Source organism: Eriocheir sinensis, chromosome 23, assembly GCF_024679095.1.
Source record: "Eriocheir sinensis breed Jianghai 21 chromosome 23, ASM2467909v1, whole genome shotgun sequence".
NCBI lineage: Eukaryota > Metazoa > Arthropoda > Malacostraca > Decapoda > Varunidae > Eriocheir > Eriocheir sinensis.
In genome coordinates this window covers 13,982,857-14,006,043 of record NC_066531.1, presented here as the reverse complement: position 1 = coordinate 14,006,043, position 23,187 = coordinate 13,982,857, and the positions used below count along the sequence as shown (strand labels likewise).

Genomic DNA, 23,187 nt, shown 5'->3' with positions numbered 1-23,187 from the left:
AGTGTCCGTTGGACTTTCGCAGAGAGAGGAGGTACGTGTCTTCCTGAGAGCTTTGTCTGCTGTATGGAGCGTTAAAATCCATGGTACATATATGTACCGAATCGCAGACCACTAATATTGTTTTTTCTCTCTTGCGTATTGGTACATCAGTGTACCAGGCACATATTCCAGTTCATGATGCACTGATGATAATTATTTTCTTGTTCCGCTTTTTGCTGTAGTTTTTATGATGCCTGTATGAGTTAGAATCGATACAATATCCTACATATTGATCAGCTATACATAAAACTATTAATGCTTTTCCTTCTTCTTTTCAACAGACATGAATGCAGATTTATTTTATGGAGGACGACCAGATACCTCATCTGAAGATCCAGATGATTCAGATTTCTCAGTCAGTTCAGCTGACCCACGTGATGATCTCTCTGATGAAAGTGAGGAGTCCGAAACAGGTGAAGATCAGGATGAACAAGATGAAACGCCAGATGGAAATGATTCATCAGGAAGAAATGGAAACAACACTCGATCTGAATGGTTACCTGTATCTTCAAAACAACGCATGCATGCCTTTACTGGGAAGGAAGAAATGAGTGTCACTGTAAATAATGCAGATGATGAAACTGAGGTGCTGCCTATAGATCTATATGCTCTCTTTGTATCTGATACCATCATTGATATGATTGTTCTTGAAACTAATAGGTATGCACAACAAGAAATTGATGCTGCAAGAGTAACACGTAGGTCAAGATTAGTGTCGTGGAAACCTACTGACAGAGAAGAAATGAAGAGATTTTTTGGAATTGTGATTTACATGGGATTAGTTGTAAAGCCAGAAATTCAACTCTACTGGTCTAAAAGTACCTTACATGATGACCCCTTTGTACCAAAGCTGATGTCAAGGGAAAGATTTGAAATTCTCTATAGATGTCTGCATTTTGTAGACAACACAGCTCATCTAAATTATCAAGATAAATTGTACAAGGTCAGACCACTGATTGACTTACTGGTTAATAATTTTAAGTCTGTGTACAAACCTGGCTCCAAACTTGTTGTTGATGAAAGCATGGTGCCATTCAGAGGGAGATTAGGCATCAAACAGTACATACCAGGTAAAGCTCACAAATATGGAATGAAGGTGTACAAAGCTTGCACACCTGAAGGATATACATGGAATTTGGAGGTTCATGTAGGGAAGGGTGATAATACTGCTGGCCTAAATTCAACAGAATCACGTGTGGTAAACTTATGTAATGAAATGTTAGGTAAAGGATGCACTATTTACAGTGATAATTATTACACCTCAGTCATCCTGGCAGAGTACTTGTTGGTCAAGAAAACTTACATTTGTGGAACTGTTAGGCCAGGTAGGAAATATTTGTGCAAAGAAGTAGTGAAAGCAAAGTTGAAGAAGGGAGAAATGAAGGCAGCTGAAAACAGACAAGGAGTAAAGTTATACAAATGGAAAGATAAGAGAGATGTCTTGACACTATCAACAGTGCCTGAGCATGGTAATGGCTTACTTCCAAGTGGAAAGAAGAACAGAAAAGGAGAAGAGATTGTAAAACCTGAAAGTGTCATTGAGTACAATAAGGCAAAAAAAGGTGTTGATGTTGATCAACTCAGTTCCTATTACTCGCCACTACGAAAATCACGGAAGTGGTACAGGAAGCTGGCTCTGGAAATGATTGCTGGGATTTCAGTAACAAATGCTCAAATTCTATTCAATAAATATTGTTCAGCAAAACAAGTAGGTGTGAGAGCCTTCACAGAGTCTGTAGTTCTGTCTCACTAAAAACATTCATGAAGAAATTACAAGATCAGGGAAGAGGACTTCTGATATATCGGGTGCAAGAAAAGAGCACACTCTTCAGGAAGCAGATGGACAAAAGAAGAACACAAGGAAGCGATGCAGAGGATGCTATGAAAAGATATCACAGAGTGAGGGATACAAGGTGGCCACAAACAAGGCTAGGAGAGTGTCAACCTTTTGTAATGAATGTGATGGCCAGCCACACCTTTGCATTCCATGTTTCAATGAAAAACATGATGCATAATATGTAAAACACACACTGAAAAATCAAACATTAGGATAATCTATTTATTCCAAACATAATCTTTTCTGTTATGAAATCATATATTTTTCTTACTTTTTTGCTACGTGGAATTTTCTTTACACCAGTAAAATGTAGAGTTAAACATTTGGATATTCCAAGGAATGAGTAGAGTTCAGGAACATTATTTTTCATATTGTTATGAGGGGACAATTTTTCTTTAATTATAAATCTTAATAAAATTTACTTTTTAACATTACTTGCCATAAAAGGCACATTGGATCTTATAATTTGAAAGTAAAATGTCACAAAACTTTATTTATTTTTCAAGTCTGTTTTCTTTTAATTTTGCATTTATACTTATTACCTCATCATCTTTTATTTATTACCTGGTACCATTACAAGGCATCTGCAATTATAATAAATACAAATTTACATACAAATTGTTTTTATACCCCTTTTTGCAAAGGTTTACAGAAAGTGTGTTTCGGGCCACATATGTACCAATACGCAACAAGTGAAACATCTGCTCGGTACACCGGTGGCCCAATACGCGGTTAACGTGCTAGGGCGTATCAAGGTCACAATTAATTTTCTTACCATGTCCTCATCAGTTTATGTGAACGCTGCTCTGATGTTCCTCAGCAGGTTGTGTCTCAGCTGATATTTTATTCACATGTCTTTCTGGAGACAAGTTCTCTGTGATCATCACTCTTCTGTCTTCTTGTCTAACTTATCCTTACCCAACTTATAATGTCCCTCTACTCTCATTCCAGTCTTTCCAAATTCAATAACACTGCACTTTTTGGTATTAAATTCCATTTCCCATTTCCTGCTCCATTACCACACTGTGTCCAGGTCTCTCTGGAGTAGCAAGTAGTCCTCCTCTTTTTCCACTCTTCTCATTATTTTAGCGTCATCGGCAAACAGACTCATATAGCTATCCACGCCTTCTATCATATCATTAACATATACTGCAAACATAATTGGGGCCAACACAGAGCCTTGTGGAACTCCACTCATGTCATTTTTCCAACTTGATTTTTTGTCTAATAGTTGTTCTCATCATCCTGTTCTTCAGAAAATCCTCCATCCACTTTAGAAGTCCTCCTCCTAATTTACCCACCGTCTCCAGCTTCCACATCAACCTCCTATGCGGCATCTTGTCAAAGGCCTTTTTCAAGTCCAGGTAGACAGCGTCAGCCCATCCATCTTTCTCCTGCACATCTATCACCCTTGAATAGAAACACGCCAAGATTGTCAGGCATGATCTTCCTTTCCTCAATCCGAACTGTCTTTCTGTGATGATTTCATTTTCCTCTAGGTGCTTCGTCCATTTTTTTGTGTGTGTGTGTGTTTACTTATTCATATTTACCTATTTATAGTCTACTGGGCCTGAGCTAAGCTCTGATAGTCCTGGCTACATATCTACTTTCATCCAGCCTTTCCTTCATTTCTTGGATACTGTTCGCTTCCACCACCTCTTCCCGCAAGCTGTTTCATGTGTTAACACTTCTTTGTGGAAAACTACTTTATTTTTAAAGTTACTCAAACAAGTTCCTTTATGACGTTTCTTTCTATGTCCTCTCAGCCCTTGCGTTATCGCAGTTAAGAATATATCATCTCTATCCACCACATCAAACTTATTTACCAACTTATGCAGTGTGGTCAGATCTCCTTTCTTCCTTATTTGTTCCAGTGTCGTCAAGTCCATCTCCTTCAACCTGTCTTCATATGTCATATTCAAGAGTTCTGGGACCATTTTAGCTGCAATTTTCTGTATTATTTCCAACTTTGTGATATCCTTTTTGCGAGGTGACCACATAACTGCAGCATTTTCAAGGTTTGGTCTTATCATTGTTGTTATTTTCTTCATCTTTTTCTTTGTCCATAAAATGGAATAATACCCTTATATTTTGCATCATCCTGTAGGTTTCTTCAAACAGCTTGTTTATGTGCTTCTCTGGGGATAGTGTGTCGTGCATCGTTACTCCCAATTTTTTGTCTTCATGTACCACCTTTAAGTTTTCTTCTCCCATCCTGTATGTTTTCCTTGGTCTTTTTTTTACTTTTCCCCATTTCCATAACATGGCACTTGCTTGCATTATATTCCATTCATACACTCTGTCCAGGTATTTTAGCAGCTCTTTACACTCTCTCTCCTGCCTCACTTTTCTTATTAATTTTGTATCATCTGCAAAAAGGATCATATAACTTTTAATACCCTTTGGCATATCATTTATATATATTATAAACATTATTGATGCCAAAACTGAGCTTTAAGGGAACTCCACTCTCTCCTCCAATTTGATTTATCCTCTCTAATCACCATCTTCACTTCTCTTCCCATTAAGTAATCCTTCATCCACTCGATAAATTGTCCGCCCATTCCTCCCCACTGCTGTAGTTTCCAGATTAACCTTATGTGCGGAACCTTGTCGAATTTTTTTTTTCAAATCGAGATGTACACAATCAGCCCACCCTTTTCACTCTTGCACCACGTCTATTACCCTTGAGTAGAAACAGTAAGTTGGTGAAACACGATTTCCCTTTTTTAAATCCAAACTGTCCCTTATCATGTTTTCCTGTTTATTTGACTTTCGCAAATCACGCACATTACACTTGTCAGAGAGACTATTCTAATTTAGTGATTCAGTATGATCTCCACTTTTATAAATTGGTACAATATATGCTTTCTTCCATTCTAAGGTCCCTTTTCCTGTATTTATAGAGCATGTTATTATGTTAGAGAAACTGTATTAACACAGTGAAAAACATCCCAAATGAACACCACTGAGTGCCAGGAATCGAACCCGGGCCTTCTGACTGGCATACCGACCAGACCACCGATGGGCTAAAAGGTTACCGCGCCAGAGGCCACTTCTGCGGCCATTAACTGACGCCCCAGCCCCGCACTGTGGACATGAAGGTGAAGGTAACCCCACCCACACCCATGACTGACGGAAACGCTTTTAATCTACCCCTTATGGCACATACGGTGTGTAAATACATTAGAGAAACTGTATTGATACAGTGAAAAACGTCCCAAATGAACAGCGCTGAGTGCCAGGAATCGAACCCGGGCCTTCTGACTATTTTGTGTTGCCCTTGAGCTGTATCCTTTGTTGTAAAAAAAATAAAAAGTTCCTGTTATTTATTTCTTCCCATGTCCTCTCAGCCCCTGCACCTTCTCGCATTTAAGAAGGGGTCATTTCTGTCCACCTCATCAAAGCTATTTGCCAACTTATACAGCGTGATCAGATATCTCTCTCAAAATGTGTACCAGTGTCGTTAAGTCCATCTGCTTCAATCTGTCTTCATACGTCATGTCATATTCGAGAGTTCTGGGACCATTTTAGTTGCAATTCTCTGTATCCTTTCTGATATCCTTCTTTTTGTGAGGTGACCACAGAACTGCAGCATACTCAAGTCTTGGTCTTATCAGTGTTATTATTTTCTTCATTGTCCATACAATGGCGTGATACCTTTAGATTTTGCATCATCCTGTGTGTGTGTGTGTGTGTGTGTGTGTGTGTGTGTGTGTGTGTGTGTGTGTGTGTGTGTGTGTGTGTGTGTGTTCTTTACTATTTTTCTTCAAGAAATATAGTTCCATGTCTTAATTAATGGAGTGGGAAAAGGAGGGTGGTTCAATATGATCTGTTTCTATTCACTTCACACCTTTCATTAAACTTGTGTAAACATCGTCATCGTGACCCAAATCCAGGACATGGACGATCAGATACTAAATGTTGGATAATATTTAATTCAGAACCACACAAAATTGAGGTTCCTTAACTAATAAATATTAGTTTATACATAAAAAAAATAGCTTGTATATAATCATTCAGGAGTAGCCTAAGCTCAAAAAATGTAACTAGAAAACTTGAATAGACTTTTTTTTCTCGCTTTAATAACCGCCAGCTTAGTCTCCTGATATGTGATGTGAATGTTGTCATTTGATAAATCAAATACTGAACTCAGATCAATGGAACAATGTAGTTATTATTTTGTTGTTATTTTTCTAACAAATAGCACACTGGAAATCCAATTTATGTGCTGTCAGCATGTCTATAACTGTGTATTCCTCGTCACTTCAACAGTCATTTTGCATGGAGAGAGTGGTGCCTTATGTGAAAAGGAGTGGATATAGTTTTTTGTTAGTCCCCAGATAGATAATACATTGAATTTTATAATAATGCAACGATTTTAATTGTCTATAAAGCAACAAGTATTACTGAAGGATTTATTATGTTAACGTGCATAGAGTATTTATTGCACTGTCAGTGTAAGTAAATATTTTCCTTAGAGTTTGTTCTTTGCTCATCCAGGTGCTTGGGGAACTATGGCGGGGGTGCCTGGCGAGTTGGGTAGGGGTCCCAGGGAGAGGGTGGAGGTTGGGGTTCCAGGGAGGTTGGAGGTGGGGTTACTAGGGAGGGAGTGGGAGTAGGGGCACTAAGGAGAGAAGATGGGGTAGGGGTACGAGGGAGGGGTGGAGGAAGGGGTACCAGGGGAAGGGGGGGGAATGGGGGAAGGGGTAGCAGGGAGGGGTGGGGGAAGGGGGGGGAATGGGGGAAGGGGTAGCAGGGAGGGGGTGGGGGAAGGGGTACCAGGGAGTGGAGGGGGGAAGGTGTACCAGGGAGGAGGGGTTCATGAATGAGGGGTCTCAAAAGGGTATCAAAAGGGTTGAGATAGGGTCTATTTATGTAGCTCTTGAAAGGGTATATTTGTAAGGGTTGTAAATGGGTATCGCTATTTCATCACTAAAAATACCCTTTTTCTACCCCTCTACTACCCTTTTCTTCTGAGAGTGTATCATTTGTTTATATTCCCGCAACCCCATACGCTTGTTCATGGGGGCACATACCCTACTACATAATGCCTCCTTCTTCCTTCAGCACCCACAATTTTCACTTTCAACACCTCTGTCAAGCCTTCACCCTCAATTACCTCCTCCACCCTAATGTCTTTTTTAACCATCAACATCACACCTCCTCCCTGTTTTATCTTTCTGTCTCTCCTCCATATGTTGTTTGCACCTTCTCCAATCCCCACCACCTCAATTGGGTCACAACTTAGTTTCCGTCAGCCCCACAATACCAGGTTCTTTGTCTCTCAAATAGTCGTTAATTCTATCCACGATGAAACTATTCCATTAATATTCGTATATGTCACTTTCCACCCTTCCTCCTTTTCTGTTAGTTTTATTCCCTTCTTCCTCTCGACCCTATGAACTATTTTCTCACTTTCATATCCATTACTCTCCAAAAAAACTCCCTCTTCTCTTCTTGCGATCTCTTCTCATTTAAATCACGAACCTCACCTCTAAAGGCGGCTTTACACCTGGCAATTCGCGCCTGGCAATACAGGCGCGGCAGCATTTTGGTCTGGGTCTGGGTCTGGGAGCTCTTCTCGCGGCAAGTTCTCTGCAGCTGAGCGTGTCCGTCTTGTATTGCCGACTGGCGGCCGGGTAAACAACATGTCGGCGCCAATAAAACAAGAAATGACAGATGCAGATAACAAGATTTGGAGCCGGGAGGCCGAGGTGGCATTGCTAGAGGAAGTGAGACAGCATCGACACTTGTGGGACCCACAAGATAAGCTCTACAAGAAGCAGAGTCTGCGCAAAACAACTTTTGAGAGTGGCAGCAACATTGCGGGAAATGTTTATCTCTTTGCGAGATATCGAAGGTTATTATATAACGGTATTATATAATCACACTATGTAATGATAAAATTCGTTTACTTAAAGTATTTCTACAATATTAGGCTGATGGACCAAACTCATTGTGGTTTTAAGGTATGTTAGTAGCCTTTTGGGGTGTCTGGGGTGAATTCATGCCCTTGCATTTACTAGCAGTTTACGTCTTGATGCTCCCGGCGGCTCCTCCCACGTGTGAAGGTACTTTCTCCTGAGAGCACCCAGCCGGTCTAGCCGCTAGATCGTCGCGGCTGTATTGCCGGCCAGGAATTGCCACGTGTAAAGTGTGTGTGTGTGTGTGTGTGTGTGTGTGTGTGTGTGTGTGTGTGTGTGTGTGTGTGTGTGTGTGTGTGTGTAATTCACCACGACTTGATCACGTGTTGGACTCGTAATCGCCAGCAGCAGGTACCCTCCCGACATGAGCAAGTGCTCTTTATCGTAGATCTATGGGTACTGCCAGGACCTCACACACCACACACCCCATCCCCTTTGCTCATGGGGGGATAGTAACCACTCCTAGTCAACGGAAAGAATCCGACCTGAGCGGGCTCGAACTGCCGCCCTGTCAGACCGTGAAGCCTGGCAGTGTGTGTGTGTGTGTGTGTGTGTGTGTGTGTGTGTGTGTGTGTGTGTGTAGTTCATTCATCACAGCCTGATCACGAGTCTCTCTCTCTCTCTCTCTCTCTCTCTCTCTCTCACACACACACAGAGAGAGAGAGAGAGAGAGAGAGAGAGAGAGAGAGAGAGAGAGAGAGAGAGAGAGAGAGAGAGAGAGAGATAGCCACCCTCTCTGAGGAGAGTAATGGAGTGATGTGGCACCAGCGCGGCCTCGTGAGGAATCCTTGTGTCGCGCCCAAGGGCTCAAGTTAAAATCGATAGACTATACTATGTTAGGAATTAGGCCAGTTAACCGGGGGATCAGACAAATTAACTACTTCCCTTATGGAACTAGTCTCGGGCCGAGAGTTCAAGCCAACTATGAGTATCGTCTGAGCTCAAATAAGCCTTGGATGGTACTTAAAATTTTCGGTCATCGGCTCCCAAACCGAGAAAGAATCAACTTATTCACTGCCTGAAGACTAACCATATTTACCATGAAAGGAATAACAATAGTGGAGTGTTTCCTTTCACGAAATAATAACTAATTGTCCTTGCTGAATTATAATTAAAGAGCAAGGATAATTTAACCGATGGAAACAGAGAGGAAAGCCACGCCACCTGGCGAGAGAAATTCAAACTATCGCTTCAGACCCACGTGGTTGGTTTTCTCTCACTCCACCACCGGCCTTCACAAAGTAAAGACCAAGGCACTGCAGCCCACCCATTAACTCGGACGCAGTGTACCTTCTATTAACTGACTGAGGGATACTACACCCGGCAACGAGACTTCAGAGACAACAATATCTTTTGAAACCCGCTTCTCAGCTAAGTGCCCCCAGCAGTTATTTGAGACAGATAGATTTTACTACACGGATCCAGTAGGATTATTATTTGTTCGGCTGTCTGGAGTTGCTTGTTGGATACCTTCACCACCTAATAGCTGGTAAGCACTTGTTTGTTTGGGATTGTCTAACGGGTGTGTTATTCACTTTGCGAGTGACCTAACTGTTGGGTAGGGTAAATTTACTGATTCCCAACAACTACTACTACTGCTATAACTTCTACTACCATTACTGGGGGCTTCGTGGTGCAGTGGTTAGCATACTCGGCTCACAACCGAGAGAGCCCGGGTTCGATTCCCGGGGGGAGTGGAAAAATTTGGGCGGCTTTTCCGATACCCTACGCCCCTGTCCACCCAGCAGTGAATGGGTACCAGGTATTAATCGGGGGTTGTGTCCCGTCTCCTGGGATCTGTTCCCTTCTCCTATAATTCCTTCCCCTCCTGTCTCTCTCCGGCATATGACCACAGATGTTGCGCCGACTAAACATTCCAGTACTACTAATACTGCTACTACTACAACTACTACAGCCACTCCCACTGGCACATAGACGCTGTGGACCCGTCGGAGGGCATGGTGAAGCAGCGGGAGACTGGCATCTATACCAACGACTTCCTGGAGTTTATCGGGAGCGGACACTCCACCGTACCCAAAGGTATTAGTGATTTGTTTTTTACATCAAAGGACACGGCTCAAGGGCAACAAGAGTACAAAAAAAAAAAGCCCGCTACTCGTCGCTCCCACAAACGATAAAAGTAAAGAGTAGCCAAAAGGGAGGTCAATTTCGAGTGGAGAGGTGTCTTGATACACTCTTCTTGAAATAAGTCAAGTCATAGGCAGGAGGAAATACAGGAGGAGGAATGCAGTTAGCAAGTTCAGAAAACCAGTCATCATGAAGATATCGATAGAAGGTAGAAAAAGAGGCAACATAGCGGCGGAATTTAAGAGGTAGAAGGTTGTCAGTAAGAGTAGGAGAGCTTATGAGAGGAAGAGCCTAAAGACTCCACTCTGTCCAGGAGAGCTGTGTGAGTGGAATTATTGTTATTGTTGTTGTTACATATGTAAAGATTAATATACGTATTTTTCTTCTACATCTCTCTCTCTCTCTCTCTCTCTCTCTCTCTCTCTCTCTCTCTCTCTCTCTCTCTCTCTCTCTCTCTCTCTCAGACACATACGACCTGGTGGTCATTTCGGGCGGTATGGGCGAAGGTCACATCCCACTCAGTGGCCTCGACGACCTGGTGCGCGTCGCAAAGAACGGTGAGTGAGTGATTGAGTGAGTGAGTGAATGAATGAGTGAGTGTTTTTACAACACAGGAGACAGCTCAAGGGCACAAAGAAAGGAAACTAATAAACAACAAAAAAAAGCCCGCTACTTGCTGCTCCTAAAAAAAAAAAAATCAAAAGAGGTGGCCGAAAGAGGGGTCAATTTCGGGAGAGGTGTCCTGATACTCTCCTCTCCCGATACTCTCCTCTTGAAAGAGTTCAAGTCGTAGGCAGGAGGAAATACAGATGAAGGAAGATTGTTCCAGAGTTTACCAGCGTGAGGGATGAAAGAGTGAAGATGCTGATTAACTCTTGCATAAGGGGTTTGGACAGTATAGGGATGAGCATGAGTAGAAAGTCGTCTGCAACGGGGCCTCGGGAGAGGGGGAGGCATGCAGTTAGCAAGTTCAGAAGAGCAGTCAGCGTGAAAATAGCGATAGAAAATTGAATGAGAGGCAACATCGCGACGGAATTTAAGAGGTAGAAGACTATCAGTTGGAGGAGGAGAGCTGATGAGACGAAGAGCCTTAAACTCCACTCTGTCCAGAAAAACTTTGTGAGTGGAGCCCCCCTACACGTGAGATGCATACTCCATACGAGGGCGGGCAAGGCCCCAGTGCATGGATAGCAACAGTGCGGGGGAGAAGAACTGGAGGAGACGATACAGAACGCCCAACCTCGATGAAGCTGATTTAGCGAGATAGGAGATATGACATTTCCAGTTCGAGATTTTGAGTTATAAATAGACCGAGAGTATATAGTGTTGAAGAAGGTGACAGCTAAATGTCGAAGAATAGGGAATTGGTGTTTGGAAGATTGTGTCGAGTTGATAGGTGGAGAAATTGAGTTTTTGAGGCATTGTAGGACACAAGGTTCCTTCTACCCCAATCGGAAATGATAACAAGGTCTGAGATTTAGCGTTCTGCAGCCTCCAGTCTGGAGTCGTGTACTTCCTGTTGGGATGGCCTTCTAATGAAAGAAGTTGCATCATGCGGAGTGAAGACGTCGGCGTATGAGTGGACAGGACAGTTTGTTATGGAAAGATCATTGATGAATAACAAGAAGAGAGTAGGTGATAGGACAGAGCCATGTGGAACACCTCTGTTGATAGGTTTAGGGGAAGATCAGTGACCGTCTACCACCGCAGAGATAGAACGGCCGGAAAGGAAACTGGAAATAAGGAGAGGAATATAATCCAAAAGAGAGCAGTTTAGAAAGCAAAGAATTGTACCAGACTCTATGGAAGGCTTTCGATATGTCTAGCGCAACTGAGAAAGTTTCACCGAATCGGCTAAGAGAGGATGACCAAGAGTCAGTTAAGAGAGCAAGAAGATCGCCAGTGAAACGCCCCTTGCGGAATCCATACTGGCGATCAGATAGAAGGTTATAAGTGGAAAGGTGCTTTTGAATCTTCTGGTTAAGGATTAATTCAAAAGCTTTAGATGTGACGTTCATGGTTAGTAGGAGTGCGAAGGCTCTGGTGAGTTAGTGTGTGTGTGTGTGTGTGTGTGTGTGTGCGCGCGCGCGCGTGTATGCGTGTGTGTGTGTGTCTGTGTGTGTGTGTGTGTGTGTGTGTGTGAGAGAGAGAGTGTGAGAGAGAGTGTGAGTGAGTGAGTGTGTGTGTGTGTGTGTGTGTGTGTGTGTGTATTTTGCAAGGTCCGCTGAGCGGGTGAAGGCGCTGGAAGCTGGACCCTCAGCTTAGATACTCGTGCGAGGACCCGTAGGGTAGCATTGTTCCTGGGCGTGCCGATTTCCGCCACGACTATTTCCCAAGGCCACTGAGAAGATTCACCGGGTTTTCATGGGTGGTTTTCCCGTTGAAGATCGTGACAGACGTGTATAACCATCACTTTAGGATCGCAAAACAGTTCATGGTAATCCCAGCAACTTTTACGAGAGGCTTTTCAAACAGCCGAACTTAGGCGCCGTTTAGGATGGGAAAGAGCCTACATAGAGACTTCAGATTTGCCTGGAGTAAACCTTGAGGTGGTCTTCCTAGGGTGGGCTAGACGACGTGCCCCCTAGCAGATGCCCCAATGATTAACTGATTTCCTCCTCTCCGGCACTCCAGGAGGCTTCGTGATCATCGTGATGCGCCATGAGTACCTACAGACCGTGCCTTCCTACAAGGACAAGCTGGAGCCTTACATGGACCAGCTGGAGGCGGACGGGAAGTGGAAGAAGGTACGGAGCACCGTTGCCAGATTATCGTACTCAGAGCATAGTATTTGCCGTTTTTTGACACCTAACTATTGCCAAGAATCATCGGGAATTCACTATTTTAACGATAGATATAAATAAATCTAGTTATTGAGCCCTAGGAGACGGTTTTAGGGTCGGAAGTTGGTAAATATAAGAGGCTGAGTACAACTATCTGGCAACGTTGGTACAAGAAAACATTTACTCTAATCAAGGTTTCTGTCTGGCGGGGCTGTTCACTGTATGGGCGCCTGTCACGACACACTGGTATAAGGAGATGGTCAGGAGCTGGCCAGGGGGAGAAGGTCACGTATTTGAAATGATGGTCATAATTCCTTCAGCTGGAGCGGCGCATCGTCCCAAACTATTTCTGTGACAAGGAGGGTCTCGTCTTCGTCTTCCGCATCACTAAGCCTGAGTGAGGAGGGAGAGGAGGGAAGGGAAAGGGGAGAGATGAAGAGGAGGAGTTATAGTTGTGCTGTGCCAAGGCTGTCTCTGTGTAACAGCCTTGGCTTTCGTCGCGGCACCCGAGACTGAGGTGTGAATTATCGTGCACTGGCAACCTGGCGTCATGGCGTCTACGATGTCATATGATAGTCTACGCATAGGGCACATGTCAGTATTAATCATATTATTGAAATTGTCGTAAAAATCTGTTTTAGTTTATAAGACTGAGGCGCAGAATCCTTAACCTCAGACCTTGCTATCATCTCCGATTGGGATAAAAGGAACCTTTGGGTTTTTGTGTCCTTCAGTGCCTCAAAAACCCAATTTATCCACCTTTCAACTCGACACAATCTTCCAAACACCTATCCCCTATTCTTCAACTACACTCAGCTGTCACCTTATAATTCTTCAGAACTAAGTATCCTCGGTCTATCCTTAACTCAAAATCTTAACTGGAAACTTCTCATCTCTTCTCTCACTAAATCAGCTTCCTCGAGGCTGGGCGTTCTGTATCGTCTCCTCCAGTTCTTCTGCCCCGCACAGCTGCTATCCATATACAGGGGCTTTGTCCGCCCTCGTATGGAGTATGCATCGCACGTGTGGGGGGCTCCACCCACACAGCTCTTCTCTATCTTTCGGCCACTCCTCTGTTGTAAAAAAAAAATAAGGTCGCTGATTATGTAGCTGTATGTGTGTGTGCATGTGTAATGTCAAGTTGCCAGAGCACGATAACGAAGACCTCAGACTCGTGTGCTGCGACTATAGTATACGTTTAGGAATGCTTGGTCTGGGTCTTGGGGTCTTGATGATGTACAGACATGTGTATATATATAATAAACGGGTGCTTACTTCCCCTCATAATCATGTTAATCTTTGTTTGTTTCTCAAGTTAATTTAAGTGATTACTCTTCCTAATTTTAAATGTGTCTGCTGTTCCTAATTTATAATGTGTCTGCTGTTCCTAATTTATAATGTGTCTGCTGTTCCTAATTTATAATGTGTCTGCTGTTCCTAATTTATAATGTGTCTGCTGTTCCTAATTTATAATGTGTCTGCTGTTCCTAATTTATAATGCGTCTGCTGTTCCTAATTTATAATGCGTCTGCTGTTCCTAATGTATAATGCGTCTGCTGTTCCTAATGTATAATGCGTCTGCTGTTCCTAATGTATAATGCGTCTGCTGTTCCTAATGTATAATGCGTCTGCTGTTCCTAATGTATAATGTGTCTGCTGTTCCTAATGTATAATGTGTCTGCTGTTCCTAATGTATAATGTGTCTGCTGTTCCTAATGTATAATGCGTCTGCTGTTCCTAATGTATAATGCGTCTGCCGTTCCTAATGTATAATGTGTCTGCTGTTCCTAATGTATAATGTGTCTGCTGTTCCTAATGTATAATGCGTCTGCTGTTCCTAATGTATAATGCGTCTGCTGTTCCTAATGTATAATGCGTCTGCTGTTCCTAATGTATAATGCGTCTGCTGTTCCTAATGTATAATGCGTCTGCTGTTCCTAATGTATAATGCGTCTGCTGTTCCTAATTTATAATGCGTCTGCTGTTCCTAATTTATAATGTGTCTGCTGTTCCTAATGTATAATGCGTCTGCTGTTCCTAATGTATAATGCGTCTGCTGTTCCTAATTTTAATTGCGTCTGCTGTTCCTAATTTATAATGCGTCTGCTGTTCCTAATGTATAATGCGTCTGCTGTTCCTAATTTTAAATACGTCTGCTGTTCTTAATTTTAAATGCGTCTGCTGTTCCTAATGTATAATGCGTCTGCTGTTCCTAATGTATAATGCGTCTGCTGTTCCTAATTTTAAAAGCGTCTGCTGTTCCTAATTTTAAAAGCGTCTGCTGTAGCCCTACGTGGCGCAATGCAGAGGAAGTTAACTTATTTAATCTGAAAGTCAAGTGAAATGATCAGCAATTTAAGTTAAGTAACAGAGTAGTGAAGTATATGTGGCAGTGAGCATGTGGAAGGATGAGATGGAACGAGAGAACAAAGATTAACGAAAAAAATAAAAACTCTCGCTCCCATCCCTCCCTCCTCCATACTTCCTTCCTCGAACAGAGTCGTCCGCCACTGGAACAGCCTCCCCGCAGAAGTAGTCAGTGCGGAAACGATCAACTCCATTTCCACTGACAGTAACTTTACTGCGTCGGGAGTGAACTGAACGTATCCAAGGTCACTTAATGTTCTTAGTTCTGTTCTTTTCTTCTTCTATTATGAGATCATCATCATCATCATAATTTCGTTTAACGTCTGTTTTCACTCTTCCTGAGCGGTTGGACGCTTTATGGGTTTCCTCTATTCTGCTCTGTCTTCTGCCTGATGCTCATCCAATCCCATCACTGCCAAGTCTTCCTGTATACACCTTCTCCACCTTTTCCTAGGTCTACCAATTGGTCTCCTTTTTACTTTCAATCTCTCCAAAACTCCCAGCACTGTATCCTCCCCTGCTCTTCACATGTCCAAACTATAGGAGTCTCCCTTCTTAGCACTGTTTCCAGGTTCTCTACTCCACATCTGTTACCCACATCTAGCTGCACTAGATACCCTGTCTTGCCAATCTCTCCACAACTCCCAGCACTGTATCCTCCCCTGCTCCCTTCACATGTCCAAACCATCGGAGTATTTCCCTTCTGAGCACTGTCTCCATGTCCTCTACTCCACATCTGTTAGTTCCATCTGCACTGGGCACCCCGTCTTGCCAATCTCTCCAAACCTCCCAGCACTGTATCCTCCCCTGCTCTCTCCACATGTCCAAACCATCGGAGTCTTTCCCTTCTGAGGTGGTGGCGGAGTGGTTAGCGTGCATTCGCAGCGTTGATGATGATGAGGGGATGATGGGATTTTTCAGTCACCGCCTAAGACTACCCACATGCTGTCCTGAAGACTACCCACCAACCCGGTCTCTAGAAGCTATGCAAGTGAAATCAAGAATGATGTCCGGGGGGCAGCATGAGCCAATAATAATTGCGCCACTATAAACAATTGTCTGCGCCATAACGGGCTTGGGCCGACCATCAGGGCCCTAATGAAAAAAATCCTACCGGCGCTTTAGACAACATGTAAAAAAAGAAAAAAAAATGTTTCCAGGTCTTCTACTCCACATCTGTAAGCTACATCTGCACCGGACACCCTATCTTACCATTCTCTCCACAACTCCCAGCACTGTGTCCTCCCCTGCTCTCTTTACATGTCCAAACCATCGGAGTCTTTCCCTTCTGAGCACTGTTTCCATGCAGGTCCTTTACTCCACATCTGTTAGCTACATCTGCACTGGATCGACACCCTTCTATTATGAGATAAATTGCTCTCCCGCCCCCTCCCTCCCTCCCTCCCACCTTCCTCGAAATGAGTCGTCCGCCACTGTAACAGCCTTCCTGCAAGAGTGGTTAGCGCATACTGTGTGATTTTCAGTTAATACAATAAACATGTGTGCAATATTCATGCAGTGGAGGAAATGATAAGACTCGTAATATGATAATAGAAAACAGTAAAGGAAGGAATATTAATTAAGTGCATGAAACCAATTATAATCATTTTCCACAGATAGAGGTCGTTTTCTTCTTGTTCTTGTTTTAATAGTTTTTTTCTTCTTCTATATGAGAGATAGATAATAATGATGATGATGATAATAATAATAATAATAATAATAATAATAATAATAATAATAATAATTACAATAAGAGTAATATGAGAATTGTGATAAAGGAGAAGAGAGGAAGAAGAGAAAAGAAAAAAGACGGAGAAAGGAGAGAATTACAGAAGAATAAAGAAAAGGAAAGAAGGAATGGAGGAAACGGAAGGAAGGGAAATAATGGAAATATATAACAATAGAGCGGGCGGTACTCGGCTCACCTCAAAACAAAACACCGTGACTGAGAAAGAGTAAGGGAGGAGAGCGAGAGAATGTAAGGGAGTAGGGAGGTGGGAACAGGGAAGGGAGGAGAGGAGGAAAAGGAAGGAGAGGGAGAGAAAGAGTAAGGGAGGAGAGAAGATGGAAGAGAAGGGAGGGGAGAGGGAGAGAAAGGAGGGGATGGAGTGAAAGGGAGGAGAGAGAGAATAAGGGAGGAAAGGAGGGGATGGAGGGAGGTAAGGAGTAAGGGAGGCGATAAGAGGGAGAGGGAGAGGAAGGTTTTGACGGATCCGTCGACGTTAATAATGACCTCAAAATGACGTCAGCGAAATAGCGGCCGATCGGCACGGATGATCCACTCCGTCAGTCCATCGCCCACCATTTGTTGACAAACATATGGACAGCATTAACCACAACGACTTCTTGTATATGTTATTTTGTACGTAAGGACTTATATTTCATATTTTCATGATATGTAGGATACACAATTTTCATTCTGTGAAGCACCATCTCTCCTCCTCTAAACCTCACCTTTTCTTCCTCACCGAAACGCAGGTCTCTGAGGCTACTGACAGCAATCTCTACTCTGTTCCCTCCTACTATCTCTATCCTAAATTTCAATCCAAAGCTGGAAGTTGCGTCTACGTGCGCAACGACATCACTTGCTCTCACGACCTTTACTCTTCTGAATTTTCCACCATCTGGCTAAGACTTCATTGTCATACTATTACTAAATACATATGTGCTGTTTATCTCTCACCCAGCTCAATTAACTATGTAAAATTTATTGACTACTTGAACTCTAAAGTGGAGCACATCTTGACCCACTCTCCCTTCTCTGAAATCTCCATCTTCGGATATTTCAATGTTCACCGCCAGCTTTGGCTTTCATCCTCTTTCACTGACCAGCCTGGTGAACAAGCCTACAAATTTGCCCTCCTCAACGAGCCAGAGCAGTTGGTTCAGCACCCTACACGTGTAGCCGGTAGCGAGTGTTCTACGTGCTAATTGGTTCGTGGATAGAGAAAGTCAATATCCGTCAGGCTTATTTATTGACATAAAATCGTACAGGTCATAAGAACAAACAAAATACATAGAAAAGGTGTTTGTGTGTGTATGCGTGTGTATGGTGTAGATGACATATAAATATTAGTGTGTGTAGTAAACAATATGTACGAGTTAACAATAGGAGGACGAGGACAGACAGTGGAAGATAAACGAGTAACAAGAGAGACAAACTGAGACAGGCTAGAGTAAGTAGGAAAACACTTACCGAACGGGAGCAAGCCACTCCCGGTGAGGTATATATGGGAAGTGAGAAGGGAGCTGAAGCCCTCCAAAGACCCTTCCCATGTCCTCACTAACCGTTTCCCTATTGTCTCACCAACACCAGAGAGTAGTTCAGCATGCTCTCTCTATCCACACCACACTACATTCACACAATATATCCACCTTTTCCCAAAATTAAAATATCAAAATGGCGCACCTTCACCTTGCCTCGGAGTCCCCGCTTGGGGTGGGACCACAAATTCCCCCAGGAAGGACTCCCCTTCTGGCTGTCGACCCGAGAGGTGTTTTGATAACTCTTCAAACTTCTTTCTTCTCAATTTCTGCAACATTCGAGGTATTCGTTCTAATTTTCATTCTGTGGAACACCATCTCTCTTCCTCTAAACCTCACCTTCTTTTCCTCACCCAAACACAGGTTTCTGAGGCTACTGACAGCAATCTCTACTCTGTTCCCTCCTACTATTTATATCCTAAATTTCAATCCAAAGCTGGATGTTGCGCCTACGTGCGCAACGACATCACTTGCTCTCGTGCCCACAACCTTGATTCTTCTGAATTTTCAACCATCTGGCTAAGACTTCATTGTCATTCTATTATTAAAGACATGTGTCCTGTTTATCTCTTACCTAACTCTACTAACTATGTAAAATTCTTTGACTGCTTGAGTCCTAAAGTGGAGCACATATTGACCCACTCTCCCTTCGCTAAGAGATTCCTAAGAGATTTCAATGTTCACCACCAGCTTTGGCTTTCATTCTCTTTCACTGATCAGCCTGGTGAACAAGCCTACAACTCTCCTATCCTCAACTATCTAGAGCAGTTGGTCCAGCACCCTACACGTATTCCCGATCGTCTTGGAGACCGGCCCAACATTCTAGACCTCTTCCTTACCTCTAACCTTTCTGCTTATGCTGTCAAACTTTTCTCTCCGTTGGGCTCCCTCGATCACAATCTTATTTCTGTATCCTGTCCTATCGCTCCTGTACACCCTCTGGACCCACCGAAGAGGTGATGCTTCAAGCATTTTGCTTCAACTCGGTGGGACGACCTGAGGATGTACTTTTCTTATTTCCCGTGGAATGATTATTGCTTCCAGGATAGAGACCCCTCTGTGTGTGCTCAGCGCATCACAGAGGTGATTGTCTCTGGAATGGAGGCATACATTCCACGTACTTTCTCTACTCCTCACGCTAAAAAAGCCTTGGTTTAATCACGCTTGTTCTCGTGCTGTCAATGATAGAGAGTCAGCTCACAAAAGGTACCAGAGCCTTCGAACTAATGCTAACCATGAACTTTACAATTCTGCCCAGAATCGTGCCAAATCTATTATCCGACTAACCAAAAACTCTTTCATTAATAGAAAATGACAAAACCTTGCTTTCTCTAACTCTTCCCGTGACTTCTGGCATCTAGGCTAAAACATCTCCTCCAACTTCACTTCTTCATCTTTCCCTCCAATCCTTAGTCCTGACGGCAACACTGCCGTCTCATCTATCTCTAAGGCTGAACTCTTCTCTCAAACTTTTTCTAAAAACTCCACTCTGGACTATTCTGGGCATATTCCTCCTACTCATCCCCCCTCTGACTCCTTTATGCCTGTTATAAAGATTCTTCAAAATGATGTTTTATATGCCCTCTCTGGCCTCAATCCTCAGAAGGCTTATGGACCTGATGGAGTGCCTCCTATTGTCCTTAAAACTGTGCCTCCGTGCTGTCACCCTGCCTGGTCAAACTCTTTCGCCTCTGCCTGTCAACATCTACCTTTCCTTCCTGCTGGAAGTATCCCTTCATACAGCCCGTGCCTAAGAAGGGTGACCGTTCCAATCCTCAAACTACCGTCCTATAGCTTTATTTTCTTGTCTATCTAAAGCTTTTGAATCAATCCTTAACCGGAAGATTCAAAAGCACCTTTCAACTTCTGACCTTCTATGTGATCGCCAGTATGGGTTTCGCAAGTGGCGTTCTACTGGTGATCTCCTTGCCTTCCTAACTGACTCTTGGTCATCCTCTCTTAGCCGTTTCAGTGAAACCTTTGCTATTGCGCTGGAAATGTCAAAAGCTTTAGATAGGGTCTGGCACAAATCTTTGCTTTACAAACTACCCGCCTACGGTTTCCATCCTTCTCTCTGTACATTTATCTCCAGCTTCATTTCTGACCGTTCTATTTCTGCTGTGGTAGACGGTCACTGTTCTTCCCCTAAACCTATTAACAGTGGTGTCCCACAGGGTTCTGTCCTATCTCCCACTCTATTCCTGTTGTTCATTGATGATCTTTCCAAAACGAACTGTCCTATCCATTCTTACGCCGATGACTCCACTCTGCATTACTCAACTTCTTTTAATAGAAGACCCACCCTACAGGAACGTAACGATTCAAGGCTGGAGGCAACAGAACTCTTAGCCTCAGACCTTACTATTATTTCCGATTGGGGCAAGAGGAATATGGTGTCCTTTAACGCCTCAAAAACACAGTTTATCCACCTATCCACTCGACACAATCTTCCAAACAGCTATCCTCAATTCTTTGACAACACTCAGCTATCACCTTCTTTAACACTAAACATCGGTCTATCCTTAACTCAAAATCTCAACTGGAAACATCATATCTCATCTCTTACTAAATCAGCTTCCTCGAGGCTAGGCGTTCTGTATCGTCTCCGCCAGTTTACTCCCCCGCACAGTTGGTATCCATTTACAGGAGCCTTGTCCCCCCTCGTATGGAATATGCATCTCATGTGTACGGGGGGGCACTCACACAGCTCTCCTTGACAGAGTGGAGTCAAAGGCTCTTCGACTCATCAGCTCTCCTCCTCATACCGATAGTCTTCTACCTCTCAAATTCTGCCGCCATGTTGCCTCTCTATCTTTTATTGATATTTTCATGCTGACTGCTCTTCTGAACTTGCTAACTGCATGCCTCCCCCGCTCCCGCGGGCCCGCTGCACACGACTTTCTACTCATGCTTATCCCTATACTGTCCAAACCCCTTATACAAGAGTCAACCAGCATCTTCACTCTTTCATTCCTCACGCTGGTAAACTCTGGAACCATCTTCCTTCATCTGCATTTCCTCCTGCCTACGACTTGAACTCTTTCAAAAGGAGGGTATCAGGACACCTCTCCACCCGAAATTGACCTCTCTTTTTGGACACCCCTTAGACCTCTATTCAGGAGCAGTAAGTAGCGGACTTTTTTTTTTTTTTTACGCCCTTGAACTGTCTCCTTAGCTGTAAAAAATAACAAAAAAAACATTAAAGACGCAACACGGACAACAAGGAGCGCGACGAGAGACAAGAACATCAAAACATTCACTAATTGAGTCTGTGCTGCCACAACATTTTCTTTGTCTCACCGGAGGAGAGTACGCGACTGTCTCAGCCGGGGCTTGCTACAGATAATCCCCCCCAATGGAGAGAAAGGAGGAACGAAATCTTCCCTGGTGCGGTGAGTCGAGCTGGGGTGAGCTGCGCGGTGAGGACAGCTACCGTGAGTCGAGCTGAGGTGAGTTGCGCGGTGAGGACAGCTTGTTGCAGTCACCGCTCGAATCACGTGTTCCTTCCCCTCAGTGACACATAAGAAAATGGTGCACTGCACAGAAGACTTTAAAATTGTGTTTTCATGTTCATCGTTAGCACTTGTCTCTGTCCGTGTCGTGTCTTCAATGTTTATCTTTCTTGCACTCGTTTACCTTTGACTGTCCGTCTATGTCCTTTTGTTGTCCACCGTTACACATTGTTATACACATACACCAACACTTAAATGTTAACCTACACAAACAACATTCACACAAACGCATACCCACGCAAACACCTTTTCCTTGTGTTGTGTTTGTCTCAATAACTTGATGTATTTTTGTCCAATAAAGTAACCCTGACGGATATGAGTTTCTCTATCCGTGAACCGATTAGCACTTAGAACACTCGCTACCACCAACGACTGGTGACCCTGCAGTGTTGCTAAGGTTCTAGGTGGTTTAAAACCAGTGCCGTTCAAGGGCACTTTCTCCCAGAGGGTGGACCTGAGTCAGAAGTATCTGCTTCATTCGTCCTACCCTCTCCTGGGGCAATAAATCTCACCTCCGCTTGGGGTTCGTGGGATTGAGCCACGGGTCGGGAGAAATATTACGCCGTAGGCGTAGTTGCCACCTACAGGGTTTCTCCTCCGCCCTCCCCCAGGCACCCTCTGCGCCCCTTCCTCAGGCGCCCTCTGCGCCCCTTCCCCAGGCGCCCTCTGCGCCTTCCCCCAGGCACTCTCTGTGCCCCCTCCAGGCACCCTCTGTGCGCTTTTTCCAGGCACCCTCTGTGCGCCTTCTCTAGGCACCTTCAACGCCTCCTCCAGGCTTCCTTAGTGCCCCCTGGTGCTCCTCCCAGCCCTCACCCACCCACCCACCCACCCACTCACCTCCTTCCTGCCTTTCCGCTGGTCCGGCGACTGAGACACGCACACCGTGTGACACGCACACTAGACTCAGTGAACACTCAAACACAGTGCGACACATTACTGAGACACAGTGCCACACACTCAGTGTACACGCCATACAGACTCAGTGTATACGCCACCACACACCACACAGACTCAGTGTACACGCAGACACAGTGTGACACCCCACTGGGATTACTAGCTGCCCCCTGGATTAACCACCGCCTCCTGGATCTACCACCGCCCTCTTGGATTATCCTACACTTGTGGATCTATGTGTACAGTGCAGTGTGTCCAGCAACAGTTCAGTGCAGTAAGTCCCCAGCAACAGTTAGTGTCACAGTGTTCCCACTAAGTGTACAGTGTTGTTTTACAGTGCTTTCTTGGACACTGGTTCACTCCCCGGGACACTGAGGTCCCTAGCACGCGCCAGTGCCTATACTACACGCAGTTCGTTCTACTCTCACGGACTGTCGTGGCTCCTGGCCCGTTGTACGCCAGCGCCCTTGCCAACA

At 44.0% G+C, this 23,187-nt stretch overlaps 1 pseudogene; it reads left to right on the top strand.

Annotated features, from left to right (window-relative positions):
- Window positions 1–1,035: 1,035 nt before the first annotated feature.
- Window positions 1,036–2,603, top strand: LOC127002493 (piggyBac transposable element-derived protein 4-like; annotated as a pseudogene).
- Window positions 2,604–23,187: the final 20,584 nt, after the last annotated feature.